The following is a 14,694-nucleotide window of genomic DNA, read 5'->3' as shown; positions in this document are numbered from 1 at the left end:
GGCACTCACACGCTTATCAAAACAAGTGGCGTTACAGTCTCCTGAAACGGCCGCCCTCAAGGATCCAGCTGATAGGAGGCTGGAAACTACCCTGAAAAGTATATACACTCATACTGGTGTTATACTGCGACCAGCCATCGCCTCTGCATGGATGTGCAGTGCTGGGGTGGTTTGGTCGGATTCCCTGACTGAAAATATTGATACCCTGGATAGGGACAGTATTTTATGGACTATAGAGCAATTAAAGGATGCTTTTCTTTATATGCGAGATGCTCAGAGGGATATTTGCACTCTGGCATCGAGAGTAAGTGCGATGTCCATATCTGCAAGAAGAAGTTTATGGACGCGACAGTGGTCAGGTGATGCGGATTCCAAACGGCATATGGAAGTATTGCCTTATAAAGGGGAGGAATTATTTGGGGTCGGTCTATCGGATTTGGTGGCCACGGCAACAGCCGGGAAATCCACCTTTTTACCTCAGGTCCCCTCCCAACAGAAAAAGACACTGTCTTTTCAGCCGCAGTCCTTTCGTTCCTATAAGAACAAGCGGGCAAAAGGACAGTCATATCTGCCCCGAGGCAAAGGAAAGGGTAAGAGAGTACACCAAGCAGCTCCCTCCCAGGAGCAGAAGCCCTCCCCGGCTTCTGCAAAGCCCTCAGCATGACGTTGGGGCTTTACAAGCGGACTCAGGGGCAGTGGGGGGGTCGACTCAAGAATTTCAGCGCACAGTGGGCTCACTCACAGGTGGACCCCTGGATCCTGCAGGTAGTATCTCAGGGTTACAGGTTGGAATTCGAGAAGTCTCCCCCTCGCCGGTTCCTAAAGTCTGCTCTGCCAACGTCTCCCTCAGACAGTGCGACGGTATTGGAAGCCATTCACAAGCTGTATTCTCAGCAGGTGATAGTCAAGGTACCCCTCCTACAAAAGGGAAAGGGGTATTATTCCACACTATTGTGGTACCAAAGCCGGACGGCTCGGTAAGACCTATTCTAAATCTGAAATCTTTGAACCTGTACATACAAAAATTCAAGTTCAAGATGGAGTCACTCAGAGCAGTGATAGCGAATCTGGAAGAAGGGGACTTTATGGTGTCCCTGGACATCAAGGATGCTTACCTGCATGTCCCAATTTGCCCTTCACATCAAGGGTACCTCAGGTTCGTGGTGCAAAACTGTCATTATCAGTTTCAGACGCTGCCGTTTGGATTGTCCACGGCACCTCGGGTCTTTACCAAGGTAATGGCCGAAATGATGTTTCTTCTGCGAAGAAAAGGCGTATTAATTATCCCTTACTTGGACGATCTCCTGATAAGGGCAAGGTCCAGAGAACAGCTGGGGGACGTAGTAGCACTAACCCAAGTAGTGCTGCAACAGCACGGGTGGATTCTGAATTTTCCAAAATCTCAATTGACCCCGACGACACGTCTGCTGTTCCTGGGAATGATTCTGGACACGGTTCAGAAAAAGGTGTTTCTTCCGGAGGAGAAAGCCAGGGAGTTATCCGAACTTGTCAGGAACCTCCTAAAACCAGGAAAAGTGTCTGTGCATCAATGCACAAGAGTCCTGGGAAAAATGGTGGCTTCTTACGAAGCGATTCCATTCGGCAGATTCCACGCACGAACTTTTCAGTGGGATCTGCTGGACAAATGGTCCGGATCGCATCTGCAGATGCATCAGCGGATAACTTTGTCTCCACGGATGCAGAGTGCTCATCTGTTAGAGGGCTGCAGATTCGGCATACAGGACTGGGTCCTGGTGACCACGGATGCCAGTCTGAGAGGCTGGGGAGCGGTCACACAGGGAAGAAACTTCCAGGGAGTATGGTCAAGCCTGGAGATGTCTCTTCACATAAATATACTGGAGCTAAGAGCGATTTACAATGCTCTAAGCCTGGCAAAACCCCTGCTTCAGGGTCAGCCGGTGTTGATCCAGTCGGACAACATCACGGCAGTCGCCCACGTAAACAGACAGGGCGGCACAAGAAGCAGGAGGGCAATGGCAGAAGCTGCAAGGATTCTTCGCTGGGCGGAAGATCATGTGATAGCACTGTCAGCAGTGTTCATTCCGGGAGTGGACAACTGGGAAGCGGACTTACTCAGCAGACACGATCTACACCCGGGAGAGTGGGGACTTCATCCAGAAGTCTTCCACATGATTGTGAACCGTTGGGAAAAACCAAAGGTGGATATGATGGCGTCCCGCCTCAACAAAAAACTGGACAGGTATTGCGCCAGGTCAAGAGACCCTCAGGCAATAGCTGTGGACGCTCTGGTAACACCATGGGTGTTCCAGTCAGTGTATGTGTTTCCTCCTCTGCCTCTCATACCAAAAGTACTGAGAATTATACGGCACAGGGGAGTAAGAACGATACTCGTGGCTCCGGATTGGCCAAGAAGAACTTGGTACCCGGAACTTCAGGAGATGCTCACGGAAGATCCGTGGCCTCTACCTCTAAGACGGGACCTGCTTCAGCAGGGACCGTGTCTATTCCAAGACTTACCGCGGCTGCGTTTGACGGCATGGCGGTTGAACGCCGAATTCTAAGGGAAAAAGGCATTCCGGAAGAGGTCATCCCTACCCTGGTAAAAGCCAGGAAGGAGGTGACTGCACAACATTATCACCGCATTTGGAGAAAATATGTTGCGTGGTGTGAGGCCAGGAAGGCCCGACGGAGGAATTTCAACTGGGTCGATTCCTACATTTCCTGCAAACAGGATTGTCTATGGGCCTCAAATTAGGGTCCATTAAGGTTCAAATTTCGGCCCTGTCGATTTTCTTCCAGAAAGAATTGGCTTCAGTTCCTGAAGTCCAGACTTTTGTAAAAGGAGTACTACATATACAGCCCCCGGTTGTGCCCCCTGTGGCTCCGTGGGATCTTAATGTAGTTTTGGATTTTCTCAAATCCCATTGGTTTGAGCCACTCAAATCGGTGGATTTGAAATATCTTACATGGAAAGTAACCATGCTACTGGCCCTGGCTTCAGCCAGGAGAGTGTCAGAATTGGCGGCTTTATCGTATAAAAGCCCATATCTGATTTTCCATTCGGACAGGGCAGAACTGCGGACGCGTCCTCAGTTTCTGCCTAAGGTGGTTTCAGCGTTTCACCTGAACCAGCCTATTGTGGTGCCTGCGGCTACTAGCGATTTGGAGGATTCCAAGTTGCTGGACGTTGTCAGGGCATTGAAAATATATATTTCAAGGACGGCTGGAGTCAGAAAATCTGACTCGCTGTTTATACTGTATGCACCCAACAAGCTGGGTGCTCCTGCTTCTAAGCAGACGATTGCTCGTTGGATTTGTAGCACAATTCAACTTGCACATTCTGTGGCAGGTCTGCCACAGCCTAAATCTATCAAGGCCCATTCCACAAGGAAGGTGGGCTCATCTTGGGCGGCTGCCCGAGGGGTCTCGGCATTACAACTCTGCCGAGCAGCTACGTGGTCGGGGGAGAACACATTTGTAAAATTCTACAAATTTGATACCCTGGCTAAAGAGGACCTGGAGTTCTCTCATTCGGTGCTGCAGAGTCATCCGCACTCTCCCGCCCATTTGGGAGCTTTGGTATAATCCCCATGGTCCTGACGGAGCCCCAGCATCCACTAGGATGTCAGAGAAAATAAGATTTTACTTACCGATAAATCTATTTCTCGTAGTCCGTAGTGGATGCTGGGCGCCCATCCCAAGTGCGGATTGTCTGCAATACTTGTACATAGTTATTGTTACAAAAAAATCGGGTTGTTATTGTTGTGAGCCGTCTGTTCAGAGGCTCCTACGTTTGTCATACTGTTAACTGGGTTCAGATCACAAGTTGTACGGTGTGATTGGTGTGGCTGGTATGAGTCTTACCCGGGATTCAAAATCCTTCCTTATTGTGTACGCTCGTCCAGGCACAGTATCCTAACTGAGGCTTGGAGGAGGGTCATAGGGGGAGGAGCCAGTGCACACCACCTAGTCCTAAAGCTTTTATTTTTGTGCCCCGTCTCCTGCGGAGCCGCTAATCCCCATGGTCCTGACGGAGCCCCAGCATCCACTACGGACTACGAGAAATAGATTTATCGGTAAGTAAAATCTTATTTTTAATATTTTTGGCTTTCCTGTATATATGTACAGGTTTATCAGGTAACAGATTTCCAATCACTGGATATCTTTGTCAAATCTGCCAGTTCTTTTTAAAAGCCTTTTCTATATCCCTATGTTGTGAATGAAATTTGGTAATGAACGCCCATTGTAATTTTTCGTCTCCACTTTTCTTTTCTTTATTTTGTAACACGTCTTTTCTATTTGTGGTTTGTGCTTTTAGAAGACTTTCCTCTACTTGAATTTAATCATATCCACATGCTATGAAAGTCTGTTTCATACAGTAGTTTGTGCCTGTTCTTCAAATATTAGTTTTTTTTGTACAATTTTGTCTCAGGTGCTTAAATTGATCACCTGGAATAGAGTCCTGCTTGTTTGTGTTTTGCTGAAGGGGGCATCCCCTGAAACCTTTTTCTGTGGTGTGAACACAAGATAAAGGTCTATTACTGTCTGCATGCAAGTATCACATCTGTGAGTTCTTTATTAAAGGGGGCATCCCCTAAAACTAATCCTGCTTGGTGAGAGTATCTCTCCTGATGTGAGGTGGTGATAAGTTCATTACATTATTCACCCTTGTGAGTGGTTTGATTTAGGTGTTAAACCCCAACAGATTATTAATCACTACTAGTGGTGTGCATGAAAATTGTCATAGTGTGCAATTTACCCATACAGTATTACACAAGGATCTTGGTCTCTGTGTTTTCTTTTATGTTATACATCATTCAAAGAGATAAGTGGGACATCCAAAGATCTATACCAAACCAGGAGAGTACATTACAGACAGTGAATAGTGGGTTCGGTAAAGGAGGGATAACAAGTGATTTAAGTATATTCAAAAGTTGATTGGGGTTAGACGCTCGAGTAGAGTTTGAGGATAGGAAATATGTTGGTTTGTCAATATCCAGAGCATTATGATTAGAGTAGTAGATAGATATGTGAATTAGTCACTTGGAATATGAAATTTATGCTGCAGATGTTCTAGTTTACTTGAGTGTTTTTGTGTTTTGTGAATTTAGAGTGCCATGGTTCACATACTGTAAGTCTACATGAATTGGGATGGGTAGCTGGATCCACCTCATTAAGGGTTATTTCTTGAGTCTGGTTCAAGTGTGATACAGTAGTCTTAGGAGAGGTGAATGTATAAAATAGTGAGAACAATTGCTATAGAGAGGTGGATAGTTGTTAAAAGATTAATAGCTGTAATATTTCTGCAGGTTTGAGGAGGCATGATAGACTTCAGTGACATTGAGTTTGAAGTAATAGAGGAAAACGTGCAGGTGATAAGATTGTGATCTGAGAGAGGGAAAAGTGTGTGTTAATGAATTCAGAATCTGAGCATAGTCTGGTGAATACAATATCAATGCAGTGGCTCTTGATAAGAAGAGGAGTTAGTCCATTGGGAGATGCTGATAGAGGAGGTTAGAGAAAGTAGTTTGGAGCTGTGTGCAGACATGGTTTGATGAGTTATTGTGGAAGAAATTAACTGGCCCGCACAGAGCCCTGACCTAAACCTCAAGCACATTTGGGATGTACTGGAACAGATAATGAGAGCCAGACCTTCTCTTCCAACATCAGTGGCTAACCTCATAAATGCTCTACAGAATTAGTGGGCACAAATTCCCACAGAAACACCTCAAAATCTTGCGGAAAGCCTTCCAAGAAGAGTGGAAGCTGCTATAGCTGCAAAAAGGGGACAAACTCCATATTAAAGTACACCTATGTGAATACAATGTCATTACAGTCCCTGTTGGTGTAACGGTCAGGTGTACAAATACTTTTGTCCATAGAGTGATGTAATATATGACCACAAGTCCAATATATGCTAAACAGCTCTATGTGGAATATTAAGAGATGGACCATTTAAAGTACAAATGTATGGTGAATCCAGGCAATACCTATATCAAGATACTTGTGCTATTTGACTGTGATATCTAGAGGATTTACATTGAGGTTTACTGCATATGTGTGATTGATTCTGGGATTGCACATATCCCATTGTCAGTTGACCTTTGTGTAACAATTTTTGTCTGAATAATTTGTGCAATATTATCCTTCATGTCAATAACAAGGCAACTGCGCAATTATCATACATTAACACAGTAGTTCCCAATCTGTGTTCCATGAGTGCCTCTGGACACTTGCAGGGGTGCCTAGGATTGGTAGTCCAGGACCAATTCAAATTATTTATGGTTAATGTAATAGGCAAAAACAGTGCTAGTGGTTACCAGTCATAACATATGTGGACAAACCAAAGTCAATCATGTCCCTCACCCAATAATTAAACCTATAGATGATATCTAAATGCAATTTACTTAATTTAATATTTTTATCTAAAAATTTTTACAAGAAACTCTTGGCCAAGAGCCAGAGGTGGAACTACCATTGATGCAGCAAGTGCATTGCACAAGGGCCCCTAAAGACTAAGGGGCCCACTGCTGCACAGACCAGCAATGAGTTATCCCCTGGAACCCCCGTAGACCATTTTGAGCAATGTCAGGTGATAGGCCCAGTGAAGAGAGCAGAGTGGGCCCCACTGCCTTAGGGACCTGCCCCTTAGGGAGGCAAGTCTGACCTTGTGTGTGCTGGACTGGTAGGCATCCTGCCATCTGTCAGCGCTGATGGTCACAGTCATATGCTTCTCTAATTAAGACAGATGTACATTATTCTGATTCACTGCTGTCTGTGAATTAAGGACAGCTGAAAACCAGTCAGGGACGGTTCTACATCTTGTGGTGCCCAGTGTGAAAGTTTCCGCTGGTGTGCCACCCACTCCCCCACGGCAAAACAGTTAGTGCGCGCCAAAGACGCGCATCAAAAAATAGGAATAGGGGCTTGGCTACAGTTATGCTCACAGTATTTGTGCCCTCAGTAGCTGTGCCCCCACTAGATTTGCCCCCAGTAGATTTTCCCCCTGTAGATATGCCCCTAGTAGAGTTGCCCCCAGTTGATTCACCTCCAGTAGATTTGCAACCTGTAGCAATGCCCCATGTTGCTGTGCCCCCAGAAGTTGTGCCCCCTGTCGCTGTGCCCCCAGTAGCTGGGCCCTTTAGTAGCCACTTACAAACACACACAAAAAACTAAAATTCCAATACTTACCACTGCCCTGCTCCTGCTTCCCGAACGCTGCTGCTGCTGCGTCTGGCCGCCTGCGTCTCCTCTCTATGGGAGAGACATCATGACGTCTCTCCCATAACAACTCCGCACAGACACTAGATATACTTAATAATGACCTCTAGCATCTGACAGGTGCACCGGCTGCAGTGGATGCCCACGGCATCTGTTGCAGCTATGGAGCGGGGTGAGGGTAGGTGTCGGGCACCTGCAGTGTGACTGCGGTCGCACCCCCAGGCCGCAGCGCCCCGGGTGCAGGCACTGCTTGCCAGCACCAAGAACCGCTCCTGCAACCAGTGTAACTGGCACTGTCAGCATCTGCCTGGGTGCCAAACTGAGAAAAGCACAAGAGGTGGGGACTCCTATCACAGACAGAGCAGAGGCTGCTGTGTTCCTGCCCCCACCAAGTTACATGCCCCATGTCCTTCACACCTTGCAGAACATTGTGCTAGTTCCCCTGTCACCCACTGTCTCACTTCCTCCCCTGTATTCTGCTGTCACCTTCTGCCTCCTCTTGCTTCTGTTGTCACCCTCTGTCTCCCCTGTCTTACGCTGTCACCATCTGCCTCTCCTGTCACCCACTGCCATGCAGCATATTGCTAACTTGGTTGCAGAGGAGGAGGGGTGCCCAAAATATATTTTTGCAACTGGCCCACCACTCACAAGTCCCGCCACTGCCAAGAGCTGCCATGAAAAAAAATGATACTGTGATTCAAAAAAGTTTGGAAACCACAACATTAATTGCTTGTGCCATATGTGTTACACCAGATTGAATGTGATTAGAATTATATTATATAGCTCTTCATAACTCATGTGAATGATCTACACCTCTATGTCATCACATACCTGTGAGCATTTTATAAATCTGTATTTTGGCATGGCTATGTCACTTATTTGTTTTCCACCATAAGCATTGCCTGCATTGAAACTGCAATATTGTGTAAATGACTCACTGCATAAATTCTGGTCTCTCAGGGATCTGATACAATGAATTGACTGACTTTTGTCCAAAATATTGGGATCATTTTTCAATGAGTGATAAATTTCACTGCGAGTGATAAATTGCACCAGCGAATCTGCTGTTATTTTTCAAACAGTCTGCCACATGGCATTTTGGAGCTGATTGGCTGGTGTAATGTATCACTCACAGTGATATGTTTCACTCTTTGTTAAATAAGCCCATAAATCAGGTGAATTATCACTAAATGTGCTGCAAAGGTTTAAAGATTAAGTTATCACCTCTCCACTACTGTAATTAACGAATTTTCTGCCTGCTACCATTAGAATAACTTTATAGAACTAATTTCTCCATGTTGGTCTGAGACGCATGACCTTTAATATTACCTATTTTTGAAATTGCAATCATTAAATATTAAAAGTAAAGTATTAATTTTTCTAAAAGAGCGCCCCCCACAGACTATTCAGGGACCACAATAAAATCTTATAAGACACTTTACCCCACTCACATAAGCCTTATATCTATGGAAATGTTTAATCTTTGATTACCAAGGCATAAATTATTTCAAACCAGTATTAACTTGCAGCAGTGTTCATTACCTATGCACCAATTAATGAAAAGCATATCAAATATTATCCAGTCAATTACCATTCTTTTAAAATGCTTGTATGTTGTCAAATTGCTATATGCCCATTTCCAGTTACATGTGCAGTACAGAGACCTCTACATTCCTGCAGCAGATACCAATACTTTATATATTAGATTAAATCTAATGTTTCCATAATGATTGTATAATCCTCCTACTCTCACCTCAGAATATGCAGATTATACATTACTGACCTCCTGCACTGACCATAGATGGGTAACACATGCTACTGATCCTGTCACACCTACTGTCAGCTGATGCACCAGGATGCTGCCATTTTCTCTGCGCACACCATTATAATGGGGAAAATGTGATCATATGACAGTAAAAGTGGGGGAACTACTGAAGACAATAGAGAAGGTTACCTCCAGATGCCTGACCTGAATAGGGCAACCTTCTCCATTGCCCTTCCTGTTTCTGCCATAGTAGTTGTAGAGCCCCCTCTGGATTCTGGAGGATCTGCAGTGCAGCAGGCTAATAAGAGTCAGGTGCACATACTACAGTGTATGTCCTGCCTTACCTCCTCTACCTGCTCATCATCCCTCCATGGCTCTTACTCACAAGGTGGGCCCTGGTTCCTCTGATCTGGAGGTGAGAACAGTGAGCATGGGGCAGCCAGAAGGTTATATCCCTGTTCAGCAACAGGTGGTGCATAGAGCGGTAGGTGTAGGGTGTCTGTAGGTGTTGTAGTGGGGTGTCTGAGTGTTTTTGGGGTGTTGATAGTGAATGAAGAGGGTGTCCACTTCTGGGCTTATGGTAGTGAAGTGGTGATGAGTGTCGGGTTGCTCATTTGTTTTTAGTGAATAAAAGGCGAGAAAGATTGTCTGAGCACAGCAGGGGTGTTGGTTCTAGTGAATGAGGAGGGGTGATTCTGGACTGGGGGTTGATGGTGAATGAGGGTTGGGTGATTGGGTACTGCTGTGGTATTTTTGGGGGAATAAGTTAAGTGTGGAGTCAGTGTTTAATGAGGGGAAGATCTGGGTGCTTCTGGGTTGTTGGTAATTTATATGTGCATACTTATGTGTGTGTGTGTGTGTGTGTGTGTGTGTGTGTGTGTGTATGTGTAAGTGCTGGCAAACACCAATATTTCACCTCCAGGCACCTCTTGAAAACTTATGTGCCTACCCAGTCATTCTGCTCAGTGTGAAATTTCTGTGAAACACGCTGGGTCACTGACAGAGTATATACAACTGTATTATACACAAATGATACATGACTGATAAACAATGTATAGCTGTCACACAAATGATCCAATGATTTGGGCCTACATTTTAATAATTGCTCAGCAGATTATTTGTTTATAAGACCAAGAGACAACTAAATTGTTTCTGCAGGTTTTAGGAAACAAACCATAAATGTTCATCAATATAGTTATACACATAGTATGAGCTTACATTCATTTGTATAATGCTTCATGATTATCTAACTAGCCTGTGACCCATAAAAAATTTAGATAATTTAATATAAATGGTGTATCTGGTTATTTTTGTGGGGTTGCTGCAATATAATTTTAATAAATAATACATGATCTAGAATATAAATCTTAGAGTAGTGGATCCTTTTTCAATATAAACAATTTATATTGCTATATTAAACTACTGTATATTACCATTGCTAAGGTAAACATTTTTAAGTATTGATAACTATAAAATGTCTACAATATAATGTCTACAAATGTTTTATACATATAAATATATTATTATGTATAATATAATCACCTTACTCTGGAGATTCTTCCTCTGTCTCTTACTGCTCCATCCGTCCAGCTCTCCAACCAGTAACTCATCCAGCAGCTCCTTCATCAGCTATCAGTGGCCTGATACAGCCTATTTATATGTAGAGGGAGAAAGGGGATAGGGGAAACTTGAGCACAGGTGGTGAAATATGATATGACACTGAATGAATTGGAAAAAACCACAGTAGTTTAGAATGTAATCCTTCATTGAAGGATACTATAGCAGTAACTCATGTGGAGGTGCACCCCTGAGAGTGAACACTAGTATACCAAAAAAGAAGAGGAAAAGACTCTCGTTTTTTGGGGGGCACTCATTGAAAAATATTGCATAAAATCTAACTTATATTAATTACCATTAAAAGCTGTTGCCACCAACCAGGACTGGGACAAAAACACACACAAATACAAAAATGACAAAACAATAGAAAAAAAAAATGAAAAAAAAAAAAAAAAAAACACACGTAGGTTTGCGTGTGGTATGAACACGCCATTGGAAGCTATGCCTGACGCAGTCAGGGCCAATATGATAAATGCTGACACTAGTTCCTGCAACAGTTAGCCTTAACAGTTCCCTAACAGAAGGAGACAAATAGTGGGCAGGTATAGTCGGCTAACACAGGAAACAGAAACACTGTAGATAGATTTATCATCAATACTTCAGTCTCTCGTAATAAATGCTACTGGCGTAGAGTAAATAAGTAACAATGATGGTTTAGTGTGTGTGTTCAAACTTCATAGTAAGTGCAGTCTCCCCATCGATTGCATGTCATTGGTTCCTATAAAGAGGTAGTAGCGAAATAATCATAGTATTTATTCAGGATCTAGGATATAAATATCCATAATATAAACAAAAAATAATAATAATCTTGTAAATGTTACAGTGCAAATACTGTTCATTTTCTCAGTGCAGTAAAGCCTTATATTAGTAAATAATTTCTGGGCATCGAGTATCCACTATAAATAACACCCTGATCCGTATCTCAGGTACAGGCAGGCTATTACTAATTGAAGTTGTCTGGGCAGACGTATCTAGTATGCCTCAAAAACAAGCTGTAGCAAATATATATATATATATATATATATATATATTTATATATATATATTGCTCTTCATATATATCCATCATTTCAATATGCAGGAATCAATGTAACCAGGGTAAATATCCAATCTATCCTCTGACACGTGTCATATTGGTGAGTTAGAGAGGTGAAGAGCAAATGAGCTGCTGCAAATTGCAGAAAAGGGGAAGAAAAAGGCACTCCTATCATAGATGTAGTGGGGTGGCTACTGTTCACTGTGTGACATGCATTAATACAGTGAATGAGCGTGTCCCATCTGCACCTAAGGGTTAGAAACAGGTAGAATGCTTCTGCTTTTGAAAAGATCACCCACGGGCACCCTGATGCAACAGCGCAGGATGTCCTCTGAGTTCTCCTTGCGACAATGAGAGAGCATTGAAAAAAGGGAGATTTAAAGATACGTGTTATCAGTAAGATGAAATAAAGAGCACCAATACCCTTATGAGTGTATGCTGCTTCCTTGCATGTGTAAATACATTGATGCAAGGTGAGCGGTACCTCTTTTTTGCCTATAGTGACTGGAAGAAAGTAGTTTGGTAACAGTGCTGGGACCCTAATGGTAGTAACGGTCCTGATGCCGCAGGGTATTACAGGATCCGTTACCCACCATGTGGACCCGCCGGCTGTTACTCTAATGGAAAGGTACCTAAGATTGCGCGTGGATATCAGGGTGTGCGGTTCCAGCAGTGGCTGCACTGCACGGAGTCTCCTCAGACAGCTGTTTCACTTTCTGGCTTCCTCAGTGAGACACCCTGTAACCGGGTGTTGGAGTTGTTTATAACTAGGTAATGTACAATCAGGAGCAAAGGTGTGTGGCTATCAATTAAGCCTGTGCTAGTGCCTGATGACACCTGGTGTGTGCATTACGTCCAGGTGTCAATATTAGTCTCCCATTCCCTATCAATTGGGAACAAAATTCTAAAAAGACATACAAATTATTCAATCCATTAGTATCCAAAAATGCCTCTTGTGAAAGTATAAATAGACAATGGCAATAACATGAAAATGTTACAATACAACAGTAAGTTATAAGGCGGTGGAAAGTATATGTTAATATATAAGATTGGAAAAAGGAATTCTTTTAAAAAGATTTCCCTAAGAGAGTATATGAAATAATAAAAATAAAAATAAATAAAAAATAGTAATAAAATACACTGCTGATGTAATAATGTTGAAAATGCGGAACACTATAAGGGAAATCAGGGATATATTTGTATATAAATAAAATATCTCGAATGGCCCTTATATAATATAAAAATAATTATACAGGTCCCGTCAGATACAGAAATGATGGGATAAAAATATATAGACCTTTTGTTTTATAATACTTCATGAATATCTAACTACACTGTGACCCATAGAAACATGTAGACAATGTAATAAAAATGTTATATCTGATTATTTTTGTGGGGTGGTTGTTGCAATACAATATTAATAAATAATACATGATATAGAATATAAAGCTTAGAGTAGTGTATCTTTATATAAACAAATTATATTGCTATACTAACTATAAAACCATTGATAAGGTAAACCTTTTTAAGTATTGATAACAAGAAATATCTACAATATTATATCTACAAATCTTTTATACATATAAATATATTCTTAAATATAATATAATTACCTTTCTCTGGAGGTTACTTCTGTATCTGACTCCTCCATCCAGCTCTCCAACCAGTAACTCATCCAGCAGCTCCTCCATCAGCTATCAGTGACCTGATACAGCTTATTTATAGTCACTCCTCCCCCATCTCTCCCCAGTAGTTCCCAGGGTGGCCAGAAGGAATTCTTACACTGAGAGGTGACATGTAAATTAGGGTCTCATAACATTAGTATATAGTCATTCAGCACATCAGCTTCTCGTGCCCAGCTCCTTGTCTTGTAAATGTGGTGTAAATATTCCTAAAGTCCCTTACTACAATGGTAAATGCTAATTACACCCTGGCAGGGGTAACACCTTGTATTCTAATTACATCACAGCAGCCTCTGGCCTCCTGTTATGTCACCAAAGGGACCTTTTGTTTAGGAGTCACCTATTGTCCAGACAGTTTCAGCAGAAAGACCTGTTCTACATATCAGCAGGAACTTCACAATGATTCACGGCTAAACTATAACATAAACAAACACATATACTGTATATATGTTCTATGAACAGTAGCACTTATCATACATTACACGCATTATTTAGTGTGTCTTAACATATTGTATCACATTCTATTTTGTTTTTAGAATAATTTTATAATCAATTGTCTTGCCACATATAGTACAATATGAGCACTTTGTGGCAGAGACACAATGGAGACAGATGATTATGTTGCCTGTATGATGTGTTTACTTCACAGTGCCCTGTATCCATGGTTACAAGCTGCATCCCCGTGCCCACAGCCGCTGCAGAGGTGCCGGCGGCTTGTTTACATCACTTCCAGGGGTGTGTCGCTCGGACGTGTCCGGAAGTGATCTTTATTCAGTACAGACAGACAGCTAAGTTGTGGGCAATATGGCCGGTGCAGAACCGGATCCTGGTGATGCACTGTCATATGTGCTACAATGTGAAAATTATGACACACTTAGCTTTTCTGACATAGAGGCTGAACATATATTACTGAAAGAGCCGATTTTTGACGAAAGCATTGAGATGTCCAATGGGGACTGATTTCATGAGCTGTTTAAATTGAGAAAGAGAGAAATCTGTTTCATGTATCACGGGAGGACTTTGTCCGATTATTGTAGAAGTAAACAAATCCCCCTGGGATTCCGCGTGCAGAAAGCCCCCTACTATCGGGAGACATAATGTAACATTCTGTAAATGCCGGATCTCAGTGCTTAATAAGTGTTCCATGGATTTGATGTTATTGGTGATAGAGGAAGTCAATCTCACCAAAGAACAATGTAAAACATTCGAGGACACACATTTACGCACTTTACTGGATGATAAATTCGTTATCTGGCTAGAGAAATTGAAAACGCAGGTGGACGCTTACCGAACCAAATTGCTTAAATACAAAAAGGAAAAGTTACGGAATATTCAAATAGATTATAAATAACATCGGTATTGCAGAATACTATTTACCCTGCAAAAGAATGC

At 42.6% G+C, this 14,694-nt stretch overlaps 1 protein-coding gene across 3 annotated transcripts in view; it reads right to left on the bottom strand.

The window, feature by feature from the left end:
• LOC134936145 (gastrula zinc finger protein XlCGF17.1-like) overlaps positions 1-13,332 on the bottom strand; it is a 31,511-nt gene extending 18,179 nt beyond the window's left edge. The window contains exons 1-2 of one of the 3 annotated variants that reach the window (XR_010180460.1): positions 13,234-13,328; positions 10,511-10,618 (exon numbers count right to left, since the gene is read on the bottom strand). The gene's annotated coding sequence lies outside the window, so the exon portion shown is untranslated. Of the gene's footprint in view, positions 1-10,510; positions 10,619-12,252; positions 12,371-13,233 lie in introns of those variants that run through there. The other 2 variants (XM_063931064.1, XM_063931065.1) reach the window with 2 other exon arrangements.
• Between the last annotated feature and the right edge of the window lie 1,362 nt (positions 13,333-14,694).

This window comes from Pseudophryne corroboree, chromosome 6 (assembly GCF_028390025.1).
Source record: "Pseudophryne corroboree isolate aPseCor3 chromosome 6, aPseCor3.hap2, whole genome shotgun sequence".
Classification (NCBI taxonomy): Eukaryota; Metazoa; Chordata; class Amphibia; order Anura; family Myobatrachidae; genus Pseudophryne; species Pseudophryne corroboree.
The sequence above is the reverse complement of the archived record's forward strand: the minus strand, read 5'-3'. Positions and strand labels throughout refer to the sequence as shown.